This window comes from Osmerus mordax, chromosome 2 (genome assembly GCF_038355195.1).
Source record: "Osmerus mordax isolate fOsmMor3 chromosome 2, fOsmMor3.pri, whole genome shotgun sequence".
Classification (NCBI taxonomy): domain Eukaryota; kingdom Metazoa; phylum Chordata; class Actinopteri; order Osmeriformes; family Osmeridae; genus Osmerus; species Osmerus mordax.
In genome coordinates this window covers 9,478,033-9,486,463 of record NC_090051.1, presented here as the reverse complement: position 1 = coordinate 9,486,463, position 8,431 = coordinate 9,478,033, and the positions used below count along the sequence as shown (strand labels likewise).

At 42.5% G+C, this 8,431-nt stretch overlaps 1 long non-coding RNA gene across 1 annotated transcript; it reads left to right on the top strand.

Moving 5' to 3' along the window:
• The first annotated feature begins 3,812 nt into the window (after positions 1-3,812).
• LOC136932496 (uncharacterized) lies at positions 3,813-6,459 on the top strand. The gene is made up of 3 exons (XR_010874753.1): positions 3,813-3,929; positions 4,035-4,100; positions 6,154-6,459. It is a non-coding gene; the product is annotated as an uncharacterized lncRNA (long non-coding RNA).
• The last annotated feature ends 1,972 nt before the right edge of the window (positions 6,460-8,431 follow it).

Here is an 8,431-nt window from a genome sequence, read left to right as displayed (position 1 = left end):
GATACACAAAGATACAAGGCTTTCTGGAATGGGTAGGCTCAACCAAGCCCCCTCCCTTCACTCCTTGGCTTTAAATAAAAGCCCTTGTGGATCTTGATGGTATTGCATTTCATATTTGGTATCCCATTGGTAAGTCTGCGGCATGGAATTTTACAGTGACTATTTGTAAAGAATATACATTTTTCAGTGGTTTGCAATGTTTGGAGGAATCCGCCATTGCTGCTTGCAGTTATATTTAGGATTCCTCCGTAAGGAGGAAACCTATTGTTATTGTTAGTTTTATTATTATTATTATTATTCTAGTTCCATGGGAGTCAATGGCAGCCCCTAGAACCCTTGGATAACTTTTTGTTAAATTTGGCACACTCATTAAGGACAGTTCCTTCTATACCTACACCAAGTTTCATGTATCCCATCAGACCACTCTAGCGCCACCAATGGGTCAAAGTTGGACTTGTGTTTACACACGCAACTTTTGAACCGTATGACTGGTTTTCGAAAATGAGGTACCATTGGATTCCCTGGATCAAGACGAGTTCAACGCACCCTATGACGTCAATTTCGGTTATATAGATTTTCCGCTATTTCCGGTTGTATCAAAAACCTTTGAAAGCCTACTCCTCCTACAATTTTTGTCATATCTTCTTCAAAATGACTAGAGATGATCTTCAGACCAAGCCTCACAAAAGTTATCCCATGGCGTTTTGATTTTATAAACCGTTTGTCCGGCACAGCCAATCAAAATCAGCAAAAAAGTAACCAAACAGGAACTTGGGTCAAATCTCAGCAAATCTTTGAGATATCAACACTAAACTTGGTATATCGGTGGACGACACTACAACATGTTACCATGTGCAAAGGCAACTTCATATCTCAAAAAATTATTGATATAAAGCAAATCGAATTTATCGCTAACGCTAAAATAATGCTTTACACATCCGCCGGTCAAAAACTGATACTTTGATTCAATCACAAGTTCATATGAAGACTCTTGAGAATGTTTAGTACACAAATCTGAGGAAAATTTGACTGTAACATGAAAAGTCGATTTCATGTGAATATTTGAAACATGCATGCTTGGCTAATTGCTCCCCTCGCCTGCTCCAAATTCTCACACACTCAGCCTTCCCTTGACACACACGCTTTCTTGAAATTGTGTGCTGACCAAGCCCCCACCCTCGTTTTTTAGCCCCTGTTTCATTTCGCTTCCAATCGCAGCTCGCCGTTACGAATATAAATTCTTTTTTACACATTTTAAGCTAGAATTAATGATTGGGTTTGTGAAAGTACACAAATCTTGAATTATGGTGAAGGTTTAGCACTTTTTGACCTTTTAGATCGTGATTCTGAAGTGACGGAAAACCGAACTCGAAAAGTAGCTATTGTAGCTCTAGCTTTTTTCCTCTGTGTTTTTAATTAGTGAGTCATTTTGCATCTCGGCGAATTGTTCATCAAAAAGGTCGAGGAGAGCAGCCTTTAGGAGAAAAAGCAATTCCCCACAGACCTGTCGGCTCATAATTGTGATTTGGGGCGTGAAAGTCTTTGTAATAAGAGTTATATTGCGTCCCGGGGGTACATTGTTTTGACGTTAGCCTCAGAGTCAGGCTCGGCTCGCCCACTGGCAGTGTGTAAACAATTTTGTATTTCACTAAATTCTACTCCAAAAACGTCAGGGAGGACTGCTTTTTGTAGACAAGGGCCTGCTAAAGATAGTCAGTATATCTGATTTTTCAAGGCAAGCCTGTTTCATTCGTCATATGCCCTGAGAAAGCGACCTACGTTAGCCAGGCTAGTTTAGCCAATTTCGGTAAGTCAGGCTATTTAAAGGTCTCTGACAGTCAGAATCACTGTTTACAAGCAAAGGTCGAGCTGGGCCCCGTTCGTCGTAAGGGGTTTAAGCTAAGTTAATCAATTGTCCCTTTAGCCCGTTAACATTAGCGAGATGAGTGAGAATAGCAAATATCGGTTCGTCAACGGCTGATCCGCATCCAAATCATGTGGTTAATTTCAATCAGGCTCAACTTATCAGGGAAATTGCACGTTCACGTCCTACTTCAAAAGGCAGGAAAGGTCGATCACCAAAACCGTGATTTTCTAACGGTATGATGGCGGAAAATACGAAAGAGAGAGCGGTGATAGGCTATTCTCGCCATCCGAGCAAAACTATTATAATGAGTCACTATAAGACAATAAGCATATATTATCATGGATAAGTCAAACACCGCCACCGCTGCCAGAGCAAGACAAGCAGCTTGGCAAAAAATTGCCAATAAGCTAAATGCGACAGTTTTGGGGAAATGTATAGGCTCATTTTAAGTGGCTCATTACCCCAATCAATCAGATCACATTTCTTTAAATGTGCCTGCTGGTATAGGCTTAATGGAAATTAATAATCGAATGAGATCTTGCTAGCGAAAATAATGATCTCAACTCTTTCAGAATAAGTAGGCTAGATAAAAACAAGGCCAAAGAGTATCTAATTGATACGAATTCATAGACAATTATGAGGATATACTGCGCTTATATCATGTAGGCCTACTATATATGTGAATTTAGGCCTATGTGTAAATCCCTCTTTGATTTAATTGACTGGGACATGGCCAGGGAATATGATGAATTGATTCATCAGCTGGTTAAGCGCCAAGTACACTTTTCTTACAGCAACGCATGCTGCGGCTTTACCAATGTTTTCTGCATCGCCTATACTGTATAAAAATGTAGCCTATAGCCTACCTGACGCAAAAAAACTCAAGGCTATGCAGTCTGAAGAACAGTTAAAGTTTCAAGTAGCTTTATTGTCAATTTCTTCACATGTCAAGACATAAAAAGGAATCGATATGACGTTTCCCACTCTCCCACAGTGAAACATATAAAAAGCACAGGCACAACAGATAAGACAAGACATTTCGTAAAACATAGCGTTACATATTCACATACAGCAGCATAAGCTCATAATAAAGCATAAAGCTTGCTGCGGCGTGTGATATTTGCAATGTACGGCAATGTAGAAGGTCTTGCAAATAAATGAGTCCTTGTCGGCTGAATCGATATCGCTCAAACAAGAACTCATCCGTGTGAAATAAACGATCTTGGCAATCGCGAAGAACTCTATTGGTATGGAAAGCTAATCGAACTAAAATATAGCTCCTTGGTCAACTGGGTCTCTCAAAAAGGGAGCTGCCATGTTATTTTCCGGGGGTGTGGCAAGCTTATCCAGCTACACTTACGTTAGCCTGCTCTGGACCAGGTTAGTGCTAATTGATATGTTACTATGGTGATTTATCGAAAGTTGCTTCCACGAACCAAAAAGAGGGGCGTTTTTTATCTTAGCCTGAAAATTAGCTCGCTAACCTGCTTAGCGAGCTACGACGAATACCCCCCTGGTCTTTTGTCAGATGTGTATATATTGACCAGTTTAGAGGTAAATACTCTTGCCAGAGCCTGGAATCGAACCCGTGTTTTGAGTGACTGCATGGGTCTCCATGAGGTCAACACATTTGGATTCAAGTTCAAGTAATGACACTGCATTTCGCTCGGCTCGCCCACTGGCAGTGTGTAAACAATTTTGTATTTCACTCAATTCTACTCCAAAAACGTCAGGGAGGACTGCTTTTTGTAGACAAGGGCCTGCTAAAGATAGTCAGTATATCTGATTTTTCAAGGCGAGCCTGTTTCATTCGTCATATGCCCTGAGAAAGCGACCTACGTTAGCCAGGCTAGTTTAGCCAATTTCGGTAAGTCAGGCTATTTAAAGGTCTCTGACAGTCAGAATCACTGTTTACAAGCAAAGGTCGAGCTGGTCTTTTGTCAGATGTGTATATATTGACCAGTTTAGAGGTAAATACTCTTGCCAGAGCTTGGAATCGAACCCGTGTTTTGAGTGACTGCATGGGTCTCCATGAGGTCAACCCATTTGGATTCAAGTTCAAGTAATGACACTGCATTTCACAGTCAAAACTGAAGTCTGTATCAAGTGTAGATGGGAAAAGCTTCATTTTTCACAACTGACATGGACCCTTTCTTCACTTTGACAGGTCTGGAGGGTCATGCAGAGGCCTGCTCAACAGAGTTCAACAGAGGATGCAACAGACTCGAGGATGGTGAGATCCACACAGACCCCTTGCTGGACTACCCCTCTCTAGCTGGACAGCTTCTCTTGAGACCTGACCCCAGGACAGCTTCATCCAGCTGGCCTGCCTGCCTGCCTGCAGACCCTGCTTGCCCCTGCCTGCCAGCACTCCAGAGACAGTCACCCCACAGACACAGTAGCTCTGCAGCCTGCTTTTTTGAGGACATTGATGAAAAAGGACAAGCCAGCATTACTTTGATGAAAGTCTAAATGTTTAATCCTTTCCATGTGCCAGTATGCCAAGCTGCTGACTTTGTGTCTTAAGTGATGAAACTAGTTCAAGTGATAGACTTTTGACCTGAATCCAATGATTATTCATCTGAATAAAAACCACTCAAGAGAAGTACTGCTTCTTGGATCATTTGTGCTCCACATCAGTACATCTCACACATTTGCCTTTGTTTCCATGGGATTCATGGAATTGTTAGTTTCTGCTCCACCATTTCCACCCTAGTGTAATAATAAGTATAATTTAGGACAGCAATTACATTTTTGTGTTATCCTTCCGCATTAGACACATTTAGTCAATGTTCTTAAACTCAACCGATTATTGTCATTTTACCATACTGTTCATATTGAACAGACAGTGTTTACTTGGAAAGATGACTGTATATTTCCACTTTTGATTTGTATTTCCATCGTAAGTTTGGTCTTTAATTTCATTTGGAAGTGGTATTAAAAGGTCTTACATTTAACTTGTTTATACCTGTAGACACTCTGTGAAGCCCCCACCCCCCACTCCAGAGACAGTTGGTGACAGAGAGGTGCAGACATTAAGTTAAACATGCCTTAAGAGTAGAGTAACAAATAGAGACTAAATGGCTGTTGAAACTCAGTTCTCCGAGTTGGTGCATGTCAGTTTAGGCAAAGGTAACCTTTTAAACCTCTGGGGCTGGGTTGCACCAACATGGATTAAATTAATCCTGGTTTAGAGTTAATCTAGGGTTAGTAAATCTATGTTTAAACTGGTTTATAATTAATCAGAGATGTGTTGCACATCTTAATTTTAACCTTGGATTAGTGAAACTAGTTTAAACAAGGGTTAAAACAGGATTAGTTTATGTTCAATGTCCGCCATGATGGATTCCGACGAAATGTAAACAAATTCACAACGTATGTTTAACAAATAGCCTACGGAACTAAATAGCCCTAAATGAATGCATGCGCTCTTTTTCCTATAGCAGATTTTTGAATAAATGCCGTTACTGATACCGTTAGTTACCGTTTATAGCCTAGGCTACCACTACAGCGGCTATAATAAACTACGTTACAAATAGCCAGCTAGCTAGCTATGGCACGTCAAAGAGGGTCAAACTTTTCAACATTTGAAAAGATGTTGCTGACTGAATTGATGGAGGAGTTTGGGGTGATAATTTAGGACAAGAGGACTGACAGCAGTACTCTAGAAAAGAAGGAGCGGAACTGGGTCCGGTTAGCTGAGTGCTTCAATGGCTCTACCGGTATTAAAGAGACGAGGGACAGGGCGCAACTTAAAGCCTGCTGGAAAAACCTCAAGACTAAAGCCAAAAAAGATGCGGCGGAAGAGAGGCGTAGCCAATTTCAAACCGGCGGAGGGCCACCAATCAATGCTACGGATCCTCTGTCAAAGAAGATCATTGATATGATCCTGCAGCAGATTTCCCCCCTCCCCAACCCCTACGACGATGATGGCGCATTAGATGACAGTACAGCCACAGAAGCTGCAAGTAACTACGAACTCCAACGCCGTTGGTTGCAGCAATAACGTGACAAAAATGACGAAAACAGGCTATAATTTTGCCTACAAAGCATTTGTTAGAGCCTATGTATTACTGTACATACACCTCAGATGTTAATAATTTTCTAATTGAATAGCACATCATACTACAGAAATAACAGTTCCATGTTCTCTTTAGTAGCCTATGGTAATTTATTAAATTAGTTATTTCCTATGTCATTGGACGTCAGAGACCTCAAGAGTAAAGTGCATTGTGCATAGTTGTAGGTAGCCTCCTAATGTTTTTATGTTTTTTTGTTTTGTCTAGCTGACACTATCATCGTACTGGAGCAAGTGGAGCCTCATGGAAACATCTAAGCAGCAGCATCACCTGTGAAGCCCCCTGCTAAGCACCCTAAGCTTAGCTCTCACCAGGAGCTTCTCACATTAGAGAAGGAGAGATGCATGCTCGACATATAAAATGCAAAAATTAAAAAAGATCAGAATCAGAAAGGGATTTATTCGCCATGAAAGTTTGCACAGACAAGGAATTTGCTTTGGCAGGAAGGTGCATACAATAAACATATACCTAAAATTTAAATTAGTGGACTAACTATACTAAGGGTACATAAACTAGCAGTACTAAGTGTGATTAGAATATAATTAAATATACAATAAAATATAAGTTGCCGTAAATTACAATATAAAAATATAAAAATACAAAAATACAAATATTACAAAAAATACAAATGTACAAGATACCATGTTGTAATGCAGTGCAAAAAGCAGAGTGTTTTAAGCAAGAAGTCATTTGAGTCAGTGTGGTCCCTTGGCCTTGTTGAAGAGAACAACAGCGGAAGGGAAGAAACTGTTTTTGTGGCGTGAGGTATTGGTCCTGATAGACCGCAGCCTTCTGCCGGAGGGGAGTGACTGAAACAGGGAGTGTCCAGGGTGGGAGGAGTCGGCCACAATCTTCCTCGCTCGCCTCAGGGTCCTCGAGGTGTGCAGGTCCTCGAGGGTAGGCAGATTGCAGCCAATCACCTTCTCAGCAGTACGGATGATACGCTGCAGTCTGCTCTTGTCCTTGGCAGTGGCAGCAGCGTACCAGACGGTGATGGAGGAGATGAGGATGGACTCAATGATGGCTGAGTAGAAGTGCACCATCATTGTCTTTGGCAGGTTGGACTTCTTCAGCTGCCGAAGGAAGTACATCCTCTGTTGTGCTTTCTTGATGAGGGAGCTGATGTTCAGTTCCCACTTGAGGTCCTGGGAGAGGATAGTGCCCAGGAAGCGGAAGGACTCCACAGTGTTGACTGGGGAGTCACACAGGGTGATGGGGGTGAGTGGGGCTGTGTTCCTCCTGAAGTCCACAATCATCTCCACTGTCTTAAGAGCATTGAGCTCTAAGTTGTTCTGGCTGCACCAGGTCACCAGGTTGGCCGCTTCCCACCTATAATCAGACTCGCCTCCACCAGAGATGAGCCCAATAAGGGTGGTGTCGTCCGCAAACTTCAGGAGTTTGACGGACGGATGACTGGAGGTGCAACTGTTGGTGTACAGGGAGAAGAGCAGAGGAGAAAGGACGCAGCCCTGAGGTGATCCGGTGCTGATGGACCGAAGATGTCCTGTTGCTACAGAAAGAGGTCCTAACTCTTCAGAAGCAGAGGCTACTGGATCTAAGCCAGTCACAAGAAATAGAAAGATTTTTGAATGAATTCTGAAACTGAAATTGTGCAATGTATTTATTTGCAGCATTCTGCACTTGAGCATCTTCCATATCATCCTCAAGTGGGTGCTCATCCTCCTCGGGTAGATCATCTCCTACTCTCTTCCCAAAGTTGTACAAAACAGCTACTGCAACAATGATGGTCAGGGTAGTGTCCAATTTTGTGCGGAGTCCCAACTGTATACATGGAAATCTCCGCTTCCACACCCCAAACACTCTCTCTATTACCCCTCTTGTTTGAATGTGAGAGTAGTTGTAGTTTTTTTCTGCCTGGGTCTGAGGGTTCAAAAGTGGAGTCATCAGGTATGGGCGACATGCATAGCCATTGTCCCCCACTAGGTGTCCACGGATCTCCCCTCTCCAGCAGTGCACAAAGTTGACCGTTGTCAAAGATTCGTCTGTCATGTGTGGATCCTGGCCATCTTGCAACAACGTGTGTGATCTGGGCCTGGTCATCACACACAACTTGGACATTAATTGAGCAGTAGCCCTTTCGATTCCGAAACAGTTCCCCATTCCCACCACCTGGGTTGGTAATGGGAATGTGGGTGCAGTCGATAGCCCCAATTACTCCTGGAAAACCTGCTCTCCCATAAAATCCAGCTGTTGTCTCTCTCCTTGGTTCAAAGTGAATGTACTGAGCCTTTAAACTTGCAATTGCCTTGGACACTCTGCTGACAATTCTGCAGACTGTGGATTTATTAACTCCGAAAAGATCCCCATCAACCATCTGAAAACACCCTGTAGCATAAAATCGCAAAGCTACTAGGAGCTGGAGAAGCGGTGGCACAGCAAAATTCCTCTCACTTCCATGCTTGATTGCTGGTCCAACCTTCCCATTCAGGTATATGACAGACTCCTTTGTAAATCTGTACCGCTG